The sequence below is a fragment of the Cynocephalus volans genome, chromosome 13 (genome assembly GCF_027409185.1).
Source record: "Cynocephalus volans isolate mCynVol1 chromosome 13, mCynVol1.pri, whole genome shotgun sequence".
In the NCBI taxonomy this organism is placed as follows: domain Eukaryota; kingdom Metazoa; phylum Chordata; class Mammalia; order Dermoptera; family Cynocephalidae; genus Cynocephalus; species Cynocephalus volans.
In genome coordinates, this window is record NC_084472.1 from 102,571,918 (window position 1) to 102,584,059 (window position 12,142).

Sequence of the window (12,142 nt, forward strand, 5' to 3'; positions counted from 1 at the left end):
GCAGAAGCCCTTCTGCCATACAGTGTAACATAATCAAGGAAGTAATATCCCTTCACAGTCACAAATCTGCTCACACTCAAGGGAGGAGACGGTTCAGAGCACGAACATCAGGGGCAGGAATCTCCACAGCTGTCTTAGAATCCTGCCTCATTATGGTGAAATATTTTTGGTAAACTGAAGCAGTCGTTTTCTAAACAATTCCCTAAAAGTTTTAGACCCTAGAGTGTAAGCTCCTCGTGGGCAGAGCCACGTCTTTTATTCATCAGTGTGTATACCCAGTACCCGGCCTGGTGCATCGTCAGCACTCATTAAATGTTAGCTGAACGGTGAACAGGCCTGTCTAAAAGTGTTAACTTTATAAATAGGGAGAGGTTTAGTGTCTTGGGATAATCTGAGTCGCCTGTCCCTGGTGTACATTTTTATTCCACAAGGAATCATGGATCATCAATTATGTCTGAGTGTAAGGAAGAAAAAATACTGGAGTGAATAAGACCTGCTTTCTGTCTTCAAGGAGTCTCTCTTCTAGCAAAGATGACAAGATTGACCTTCCAAAGACGCAGAGTGCAAGTCTGCCTGTGACAAGTGCTCTAGGAGATATAATTCCAACGCTTTGAGACTAGGACCACGAGCTGGCTTTGGCAGGAGGGAGAGGAGGTCAGCACTACAGAAGGAAGGTCAGGTTCACCAGGTGAGCAGGTACCACAGGCAGAGACAAAGCACAGGCGACAAGAGAAGGTGCCAGAAATGGCACAGAGGCTGTCCCTACCAGACCCAGGGCGCTGGCAGAGAGGGATGAGTCGTCCTTCCAGTTGGAGAAGAGAGACAGGTGGAGAGGTAGGTTGGGGCCAGTTTTCAAGTTCGGGATTGTACATCTGAGGAACCGTGGATCTATCTCGAGGTTGGCATGGTGTTAAGGGGGTAAACACATCAGTATCCCTAATCTTGAAGCAAATAGATCTTTTTGCCCACACCAATGAAAAACAAAGCATTTAAAAATGTTCAGGGTTTTCTCTGAAAGAACCTATTTTTTCTTAATCACCACCTTCTGCTGCAGCACCATCAGTCCTCTGCCCACCCCTTGCATCCTGCCTCCTCCCCTCGGTAAAAACATGCACAGAGTTTTCATCTTCTAACAGCTCCCCCGTCCTCCCTAGCAGTCCTATTGCTACGTTCCGAGCTCAGCCTTCACGTGCACACAGTGAACGCTTCGGAATGGGTGAATGAAGGCTTTTAGGTTGCTGTCACTTCTTCCTCACCATGGAGTATCTTTTCAACCACATTTATTTTGCTTTTTCTCCCTACCAATCAACTAAAATTGAAATTGCAATTCGCTAATAACCTCCTGAGAAAGAAAAACAGCCCCTGACATCTGAGAATGACCTGACACTCACAGGTAAGTCATATTGTTCTCCTGTGGGACATAAAATTTCATTGAATATCCGTGATTCCAGGGAGGCCAGGGACAAGTGGCAGCGACTAACTGGCAGAGGCAAGGTGCGTGTGATTTCTGCAATGAGCAGCAGTGTCAGCAGCCCCCTCTGGCACTGACTAGTGGAGCATGGTGTTTCGAGAAGGGAAATAGATGGGCCACTCTATGGGACTGTCACATTACCTGTATGTTTGGAAGAATTCCAGGTCAAGTGAACAAAAATCTAACCTGAATCATAAAAACAAACTCACAGCCCCTCAATCAACTCCAGTTTACAGACCTAGACTCCTTGAATAAATGGGAGGCCAGATCCCCTTGAGAAAGGACCGTGCTATGCTGCAAAAAAATGTACACTGTTAATCTTTCTCCCAGCCACCCCCAAAGGGACTTAGGGTCTTTTACCAGGGTGACTGTGCATTGGGGGAAAAAAATCAGGCTTTTCAGAAACACTGGCTCTAAACTGTCACTAATTCCAAAATGACACAAAAGGTCACTGTGGCCAACCAGTCAGAGTAGGGGCTTACGGAGGTCAGATGATCAACAGAATTTTAGCTCAGGTCCATCTCACCGTGATCCCTGAACCCGTCCTGTGTTTATTTCTGCAGTTCAGGAATGCATAATTAGAATAGACATGCTCAGCAGCTGGCAGAATCCCCGCATTGGTTCCCTGACCTGTGGGGTGAGGGTTATTATGGTGAGAACGGCCAAGTGGAAGCCACTGGAACTGCGTCTACTTAGAAACATAGTAAATCAAAAGTAATATCACATCCCTGGAGGGACTGCAGATATTAGTGCCACCATCTGCTTGATAGAGGCAGGGTGGTAACTGTCATCACATTCCCACTTAACTTGCCTATTTGGACAGTGCAGAAGACAGATGGATCCTGGAGAATGACAGTGATTATTGTAAGCTTAACCAGGTGGTTACTGCAATCGCAGCTGCTGTACCAGATGTGGTTTTACTGCTTGGGCAAGTAACATATCCCCTATGGTCTGGTATGCAGCTATTGATCTGACAAATGCTTTTTTCTCTATACCTGTCAATAAAGGCCACCGGAAGCAGTTTGTTTTCAGCTGGCAAGACCAGCAATAGTCCTTCACTGTCCTACCTCAGGGAAATATGAACTCTCCAGTCCCATGTTATAATTTAGTTCACAGGGATCTTGATTGCCTTTCCCTTCCACAAGACATTACACTGGTCCATTACATTGATGACATTATGCTGACTGGACCTAGTAAATAAGAAGTAGCAACAACTCTATTGATAGGATATTTGTATGCTGGGGGTGGAAAATGAATCCCACAGGGTGGATTCATCCAGCTGGGTTTTATCTGATGCCAAGCCATGAAGTTGGGCATGCACAACTGCACTCCATCATCAAGTGGAAGTGGCATATGTGAGATGGAGTCTGAGCAGGCCCTGAAGGCACAAGTAAGTTACATGAAGAAGTGGCTCAAATAGCCTTGGTCCTACTCTTGTGACACTACCTTCTTTCAGCTTGCACCTGTGGCCTCACAGGGAGTTCCCTATGATCTGTTGAAAGGAGAAGAGAAAAACTGAGATGGGTTTGCCGATGTCCCTGCTTGGTATGCGGGCACCACCTGAGAGTGGACCGCTGTGTCCTTTCCTTTGTAGGGCATCCCTGAAGGACCGTGGGGAGGGGAAATCCTCCCAGTGGTTGTTCATTTTGCTTGGAAGAAGTGCAGTTTTATACCAGTTCATGGTCAGTGGTCAATGGTCTGGCTGGATGGTCAGAGAATTAGAAGAAACAGGATTAGAAAATTGGTGACAAGGGGAGTTCCAGTCAAGATGGCAGAATAGATGGTCCCCAGCGTCACTCTCTCCTGCAAATCAACCAATCTACAACTATAAAAATATAACATCAGCCAAGCCGGGGCTGCTGGGGCTCAGGGGAAGAGGAGGAGAGATGTATGGAGTTCATGAAGGCAGGAGAAACCACGATGAGAGAAAGAAAACTACTCTGAGCATTTCCAGCTGTGGCTGCCTTAAGGCTCCAGCTGCTGAGCACATGGAGCAGGGGCTGGCAGAAGCTGCACATGTGCCCTTCAGATGGAGTTACTTGGAGGTAGCAGGGGAGAAGAGGGCCTTGGCGGCCCCCGGGACAGCAAGACCACTAATAGTGTTCCCGTGGACCCACGCAAGAGCAAGGAGACAGAACAGCTGTAAAAGGGGAGCCATTCAGAGGCCAGTGACTCATCACAAGGGACCGGAGCACGGCCCGTCCCATGGGAGGTGTTTGCAGCACCAGCAGTGGGGGAGACAGGCCCACAGGAGAACACTGGGACACAGCAAGGACATCCGATCTGCCCCGCAGTGAGCACAGGACCACTCAGAGGAGACTGGTCAGGAATGCAGAATTGCATGTTGTGCAGTTTGATGAAAAAACTCATGCACAGATCAGAATTACTGCACAACCTAGATGCACCTGGTCTTTGGAGAGCCGGAAGTACCTATAAGGTCAACCATTAAACCATTTTGTGCAATGAGCTGCACAAAAAGCCTTCTTTAGGGGAACAGCAGCAAAACAGTAATTTAGCTCAACCACAGGAAGTACTTTAGCTCAAGTACTGGTTCCCACAGGAAGTTCCCCAGTTTTAGAAGTAAGCAAAGGGCAAAAAATTAGTTCCAGCCCAGGCACACCACTAGCACTTCGGGGCTGCCCAGTCCCGTGACATGGAGAAGTGGACCGGAACCCCCTCCCACAACCAGGCACACTGTGCCAGCACCTCGAGGCCTGCCTAGGGACCTGAGGCATGGAGAAGTAGGCCAGATCCCCCTCCCACAACCAGGCACACTGTGCCAGCACCTCAGGGCACACCCATTGACCCGAGGCATGGAGAAGTGGACTGGACCCCCCCACAACCAGCCACACTGCCAGTGACTCGGGGACCGCCCGGGTACCCAGGGCATGAAGCCAAGGACTGGACCCCCGTCCCACAACCAGGCACACTGTGCCAGTGCCTTGGAGCCTGCCTGAGGACCTGAGGCATTGAGAAGGGGACCAGTCCCTCCACCCACAACCAGGCACACTGCCAGCACTTAGGGGCCCACCTGGGGACCTGAGGCATGGATCTGTGGACCAGACCCCCCCTCACAACCAGGCACACCATGCCAGTGCCTCAGTGCCTGCCCAGGAACTCAAGGTATGAAGCTGGGGACTGGATCCCCCCTCCCAGAACCAGGCACACCACCAGCACCTCAGTGCCCACCCAGGAACCTGGGGTATGGAGCCGGGGACCAAACACTCCTCACAACCAGACACACCATCAGTGCCAAGGAGCATGCCAAAAACATCACCTCCATGTGGGTAGCCCACCATAGCCACCACAATAAACATGGCTGCCACAAAAGCAGCTAGATGCCACAATCACCACGCAGATGGTCCACCAGCCACTGGAGTGCATTGACACAAGGAGAGTCACCAGCAGAGACCAAAGACAAAAAGAGGATGTCTTTTCTACAAAGCCTATTTCAGAGTGACAGAAGAAGCATCTGCTCTATGAAAATATTGGGGGACCTGATCACACTTCTCAGCATTGGACAGATCATCTGGGCAACAAAGCAACAGAGTAACCATTATTCTTTCAGAAGGAGAGAAGAAATCTAGGGTAGTTAGAGAGGGGAGGGGAGAGGGAGAAGAGGATGGAGAGAGATTGGACAAGGGCCATAAAGAATAAGTATAATTTGTAACAATATATATGCTAGTAATATTGACTTGATCAACATATCTCAACATTGAACCACCAAAGTATGTATAATCAATTTTGATTCAATTAAAATTTTTTTAAAAAATTGGTGACAAGGAAGTCTGGGGAAGAGATATGTGGATAGACCACCCTGAATGGGTGAAAACGTGAAGACACTTGTGTTTCATGTCAATGCCCACCAAAGGTGACCTCATCAGAGGAGGATTGTAATAATCAAGTGGGTAGGATGTCCCGTTCTGTGGACACCTGTCATCCTCTTTCCCCAGCTACTCCTGTCACCACCCAAGTGGCTCATGAACAAAGTAGCCATGGTGACAGGGACAGAGGTTATGCATGGGCTCAGCACATGGACTTCTACTCACCAGGGCCAACCTAGCCCTATCTGCCAGCAGCAGAGACCAACACTGAGACCAATATGGCACCATTTCCCAGAATGATCAGCAAGCTACCTGGTGGCAGGTTGATCACATAGGACGGCTCCTATCATGGAAGGGGCAGCATTTTTTCTTACTGGAATAAGCACTCTAATCATAGATTTGCCTTCCCTGAACGCAGTGCTTCTGCCAAGCTACCGTCCATGGACCTACAGAATTACTTATCCACCACCAGGGTATTCCACACAGCATTTTTCTCTCTTTTTATTTATATTTATATTTATTTTCTTCTTTAAACTTTTTTTTTAATTCAAAATATTTTAACTTTTACTTGTACATATTTGTGGGGTACAGTGTGTTGTTTCAATATGTGCACATACTGCACAATGATTCACCTAGGGCAAACAGCATATAGTTTAGTCCACGCTTGATGGAGTTTGGATGTGTTGTCCCCTCCAAAACTCATGTAGAAATCCGATCCCCAATGTGGCAGTGTTGGAAACTGATTGAGTCATGGTGGCAGATGCCTCATGAATGGATTAATGCTCTCTCTGGGGGAGGTGGGTAGTGAGTGAGTTCTCGCTCTGTTAGTTCCCACAAGAGCTGATTGTTTAAAAGACCCTGGCACCTTCTCTCTCTCTCTCTTGCTTCCTCTCGCCATGTGATCTGCTTGTCCCTGCCTGCTCCCTGCCATTTTTCTGCCATGAGTAGAAACAGCTTGAGGCCTGTGCCAGATGTAACTGTCCCAGAATCGTAAGCCAAATAAACCTCTCTTCTTTATAAATTACCCAGGGTATTTCTGTTATAGCAACGCAAAATGGACTAATACAACACTTTTCCTCCTCCCACCCCATCCTCCCCCACCCCACCTCTGGTAACCATTATTCTACTCTCTACTTTTACAAGAACCACTTTGTTGTTGGGTTTTTTTTTTTTTTTAGATTTCACATATGACTGAGAATACGTAGTATCTGTCTTTTCGTGCCTGACCTTTCACTTAACATGATGGTTTCCAGTTCCATCCATGTTGCTGCAAATGAAAGGATGTCATTTTTTTAAAATAGCTGATTAGTATTCCATTGTGTATATATACCACATTTTTTTTATCCATTCATTCATTGATGGACATTCAGGTTGATTCCATCACTTGGCTATTATGACTAGTGCTGCAATGAACATGGGAGTGCAGTTTGTTTCTTCAGTATATTGATTTCATTTCCTTTGGGTATTTACCCAGTAGTGGGATAGCTGGGTCTTAAGGTAGATCTGTATTTGGTTTTCTGAAGAACCTCCATATTGTTCTCCACAGTGGCTGTATCAATTTACATTCCCACCAGCAATGTGGGAGAGTTCCTTTTTCTCTGCATCCTCACCAGCATTTGATATTTGTTATTTTTCTTCTTGTTGATAATAACCATGCTAACCAGAGTTAGATATCTCATTGTGATCTTAATTTGCATTTCCCTGATGATAGTGATGTTGAGCACTTTTTTCCTGTGCGTGTTGGCCATTTGTATGTCTTTTGAGAAATGTCTGCTCAGGTCCTTTGCCCATTTTTTAATTGAGTTATTTGGTTTTTTGCTGTTGTGTTGTTTGAGTTCCTTATACATCTTGGATACTACCCTTTTTCTGATGTGTACATGTAAACAATCCCATTCTGTAGGTTGTCTTTTCACTTTATTAACCGTGTCCCTTGCTGTGCAGAAGCTTTTCGGTGTGATGTAGTCCCATTTATGTACTTTTGCTTTAGTTGCTGTGCCTTTGTAGTCTTGCTCAAAAAAGTGCTGCCCACTCCCAATTTGTATAGTATTTCTCCTGTGTTTTCTTCTAGTAGCTTTATGGTTCCAAGTCCTAAATTTAGGTCTTTGATCCATTTTGAATTTATTTTTGTGTATGGTGAGAGATGAAGATCTAGTTTCATCTTCTGCATGTGGATGTCCAGTTTTTCCAGCATCATTTGTTGAAGAGGCCATCATTTCCCCACTATATATTTTTGGTACCTTTGGTGAAAATCAGTTGGCTACACACGTGTGCATTTATTTTGGGGCTCTCTGTTCAATTTGTCTGTTTTTATGCCAGTTGTTTTGTTTACTATAGCTTTATAGCATATTTTAAAGTCAAGGAGTGTGATACTCCAACTTTGTTCTTTTTGTTCAAGATTGCTTTCACTGTATGGTGTCTTTTGTGGTTTGATACAAATTTTAAGATTGTTTTTTCTATTTCTGTGAAGAATCTCTTTGGTATTTTGATAGAAATTACATTGAATGTGTAGATTGCTTTGTGTAATATGGACATTTTCATGATGTTAATTCTTCTGACCCATGAACAAAGGATATCTTTCCATTTATTTGTGTCCTATTCAATATTTTTTACCAATGTTTTATAGTTTTCATTGTAGAGATCTTTCACCTTCTTGGTTAAATTTACTCCTAGGTACTTTATATTTTTGGTAGCTATTGTGAAAGGGATTATTTTCTTAATTTCTTCTTCAACTATTGTGTTATTGGCAAATAGGAAGACTATTGATTTTTGTGTGTTCATTTTGTATCCTTCTAATATACTGAACTCATTTATTAGTTCTAGTAATTTTTTCGTGGATCCTTGAGTGTTTTCTATGTTTAGGATCATGTCATCTGCAAATAGGGATAGTTTGACTTCCTCCTTTCCTATTTGAATGCCCTTTATTACCTTCTCTTGCCTTATTGCACTGGCTAGAATTTCTAGTACTATGTTGAATAAAAGTGAGGAAAATGGGCATCCTTGTCTTTTCCAGATCTTAGAGGAAAAGCCTCCAATATTTGTCCATTCAGTATGATATTGGCTGTGGGTTTGTCATATGTTGCCTTTATCGTGTTGAGATACACTCCTTCTATACTGAATTTGTTGAGTGTTTTTATCAGGAAGGGGTGTTGAATTTTATCAATGCTTTTTCTATGTTTATTGAAATGATCATACTTTTTTTCCCCCTTTATTCCGTTGATGTGATGTATCACATGCATTGATTTGCATATGTTGAACTATCCTTGCATCCCTTGGATTACCCCACTTGATCATGGTATATGATCTTTTTAATAAGCTGTTGGATTCTATTTGCTAGCATTTTGTTGAGTATCTTTGCATCTGTGTTCATTAAAGATATTGGTCTGTAGTTTTCTTTTTTATTGTCTCTTTTTCCAGTTTTGGTATGAAGGTAATGTGGGCCTCATAGAATGAGTTTCAAAGTATTCCTTCGTCTTCAATTTTTTGGAAGAATTTGAGAAGAACTGGCATTAGTTCTTTAAATGTTTGGTAGAATTTGACAGTGAAGCCATCTGGTCCTGGGGTTTTCTTTGTTAGAAGACTTTTTATTATTTGTTCAATCTCATTATTTTTTATTGGTCTGTTTAGGTTTTTTAGTTCTTCTTGATTCAACTCTTTTAAAGTTTTATGTGTCCAAGAATGTATCCATTTCTTCTAGGCTTTCCAGTTTGTTCACATAGTTGGTCATAATAGTCTCTTATGATTCTTTGTATTTGTGTGGTATCAGTTGTAATGTCTCCTTTTCCATTTCTGATTTTATTTATTTGAGTCTTCTCTTTTTTTCTTTGTCAGTCTAGCTGAGGTTTTATCAATTTTGTTTTTCTTTTTGAAAAACCAACTCTGCTGCAATGATCTTTTGTATTGTTTTTTAAATTTCTAATCCATTTATTTCTGCTCTGAACTTTGTTATTTCTCACCTTCCACTGATTTGGGTTTGGTTTGTTCTTGTTTTTCAAGCTCCTTGAGGTGTAACATTAGGTTGTTTATTTGCAGTCTTTCTTCTTTTTTGATTTAGGCATTTATTGCTATGAACTTACATTTTATTTATTTTTTATTTAATGTTTAGATAGAAAATTATTTTCTCAACATAGAAATGAAGGAAAACATCACAAATTAATTTTAAAGTCAATTGATAAGGAACAAATTTAACACAAAGATTAACATCCTTAATGAAAAAAGAACTCTTAAAAATGAATTAGAAAAATCTAAGCAAAAATTTGGTGAAAGACATGAGCAGATAAGTTACAGACCCCCTAGAAACACATGTGGCTAATAAGTACATTCTAGGATGTTTGGGGGGGGGGTAAGGCCCTCAGCCCTCTATCTCAGGACCCCTGGGGCTTCTGGCTCCTTTGCTGGCCTGGTTGTGGTTGGCAGTAAGTGGGGCTGAGGCCCACCAGACTTCCATCTTAGAACTTTTTTTACTGTATGCCAAGGTTCTGGTATGTTGTGTTTTCATTTTCATTTGCCTCCAGAAATTTTTGTATTTCCTCCTTGATTTCTTATTTGACCCATTTGTTGTTTAGGAGCATATTGTTTAATTTCCATGTATTCATATAGTTTCTAGTGTCCCTTTTGTTGTTGATTTTTAGTTTTATTCCATTGTGATCAGACAAGGTAGTTGATATGATTTCAATTTTTAAAAATTTGTTGAGATTTGTTTTGTGCCCTAACATATGGTGTATTGTAGAGAATGTTCCATGTGCTGCTGAGAAGAATGTGTATTCTGCAGCTGTTGGATGAAATGTTCTGTAAAAGTCTGTTAGGTCAAGTCAGCCTATTAGTTCTGTTTCCTAGTTAATTTCTGTCTGTCTGATCTGTTCTTTGCTGAAAGTGGGGTATTAAAGTCCCCAATTATTATTGTATTGGAGTCTATCTCTCCCATTAGGTCCAACAGTAATTGCTTTATGTAACTGGGTGCTCTGGAGTTGAGTGTATATATATTTAGAATCGTTATATCCTTTTGTTGAATTGATCTCTTTATCATTAAATAATGATCTTTCTTATCCTTTTTGACTTTCCTTGGCTTGAAGTCTATTTTATCTAATATAAGTATAGCTACTCCTGTTCTTTTTTGGTTTCCATTTGCATGAAATATCTTTTTCCATCCCTTCACGTTCAACCAATGTATGTCTTTATTATTTAAGTGAGTTTCTTATAGGCAGCATTTTGTTGGTTCTTGTTTTATAATCCATTCGGCCACTCTGTGTCTTTTAATTGAGGCATTTAATCCATTTACATTTAGGGTTATTTTGACATATAGGGACTCAATACTGCCATTTTGCTAATTTTTTTCTGGTTGTTTTGTAGATCCTTCTTTTCTTTTTTTCTCGTCCTACTGTCTTCCCTGTGGTTGAGTGGTTTTTAGTATGTCTCATAAGCTTTGTGTTATGGTTACCATAAGGCTTACAAAAAACATGTTATAGTTATAACAAATTATCTTAGGGTGATAACATCTAATAAAAAAGAAAAAAAAGCCAACTCTATGCTTTGGTGCCCTTCCCTCCTCCATGTCCCCCTCCTACTTTTTGACATTTTGTTGTTCCAGGTTGTATCTGTTAATATTGCCTGTCTCTTATATGGTTGTTGCATATGTTAATGTCTTATTAGTTTATCCTTCAGTCTTTATGGTAAGGATATATGTGGTTTATTCACCACCCTTACAACACTGGAATATTTTGAGGTTGTCTGTATCTTCAGATGTTTTCTTACTACTCTTTTGCATCATTTTCTTTCAGAGTGAAGAACTGCCATTAACATTTCTTGTAGGGAAGGTCTAGTGTTGACGGATTCCCTTAGCTTTTGTTTGTCTGGGAAAGAATTTCTTTCTCTTTCATACTTGAAGATTAGTTTTGCTGGATACAGAAATCTTGGCTGACAGTCTTTTTTCCTTCAGCATTTTGAATAAATCATCCCATTCTCTTCTGGTCTGTAGAGTTTCTACTGACAGAAGTATTGGGGCTCCACTGACTGTCATGTGTGTTCTTTTGCTGCTCTCAGTATTCTGTCTTTGGTTTTAATAATTTGACTGTAATGTGTCTCATGGTGTTCCTCTTTGGACTAAATTGGATTGGTGACCTTTGAGCTTCCTCTATCTGGATGCTGTCATCTTTCTCCACACTTGGAAAATTTTTCAGTCATTATTTTCTTGAAAATTCTTTCTAGGTGTCTTCTTAAAGCCTTCCTCAATTTCCCAAGCAATAGGGCACTTCTGCCTCCTTTGAAGTTGTATACTCCTAACAACGTGTAAGTAGGGTGTCAATGTCCCATTTGTTTGGGATAGTACCAATTTGTGGCTATTGTCCCAATTATTTTATTTTCAGTGCCTGGCCAGTGTGGGAATCTGAACCCTTGACCCCGCGGTGTTGTAACACTGCCCTCTAACCGACTGAGCTCATCCAGCCAGCTCATATAGTCCCAATTATTAATAGTGCCCCCTTTCACTCTTGAAAGTGTCCCATTTTAGGCAATAAACCCAATGCTCATCTTGTGCTTAGCTGTTACTTGAACAGAAATGTTTTCTCTCCTTGTACACTATAAGGTTACTTGAAAGCAAGTATACGTCTTTCCTTCAGTAAATATCTACTGAGCACCTACAATGTGCTGCCTTGCCATATCTTTATATTCCCCAGCACTTTGTGCAACAGAGGCTTTTAGGCCACCTAACCTCAAGGGCTGGGCCAGTGTGAGGACAGATGAAAATGCAGACTAGAACTCGGATGTTATTTTCATGTTGGTTTACTACAGAACCAGTGTGCCGGCAGCACAAAGTATAAATGAGATCAAGAGCACATGGTTCTAGAATGGATAT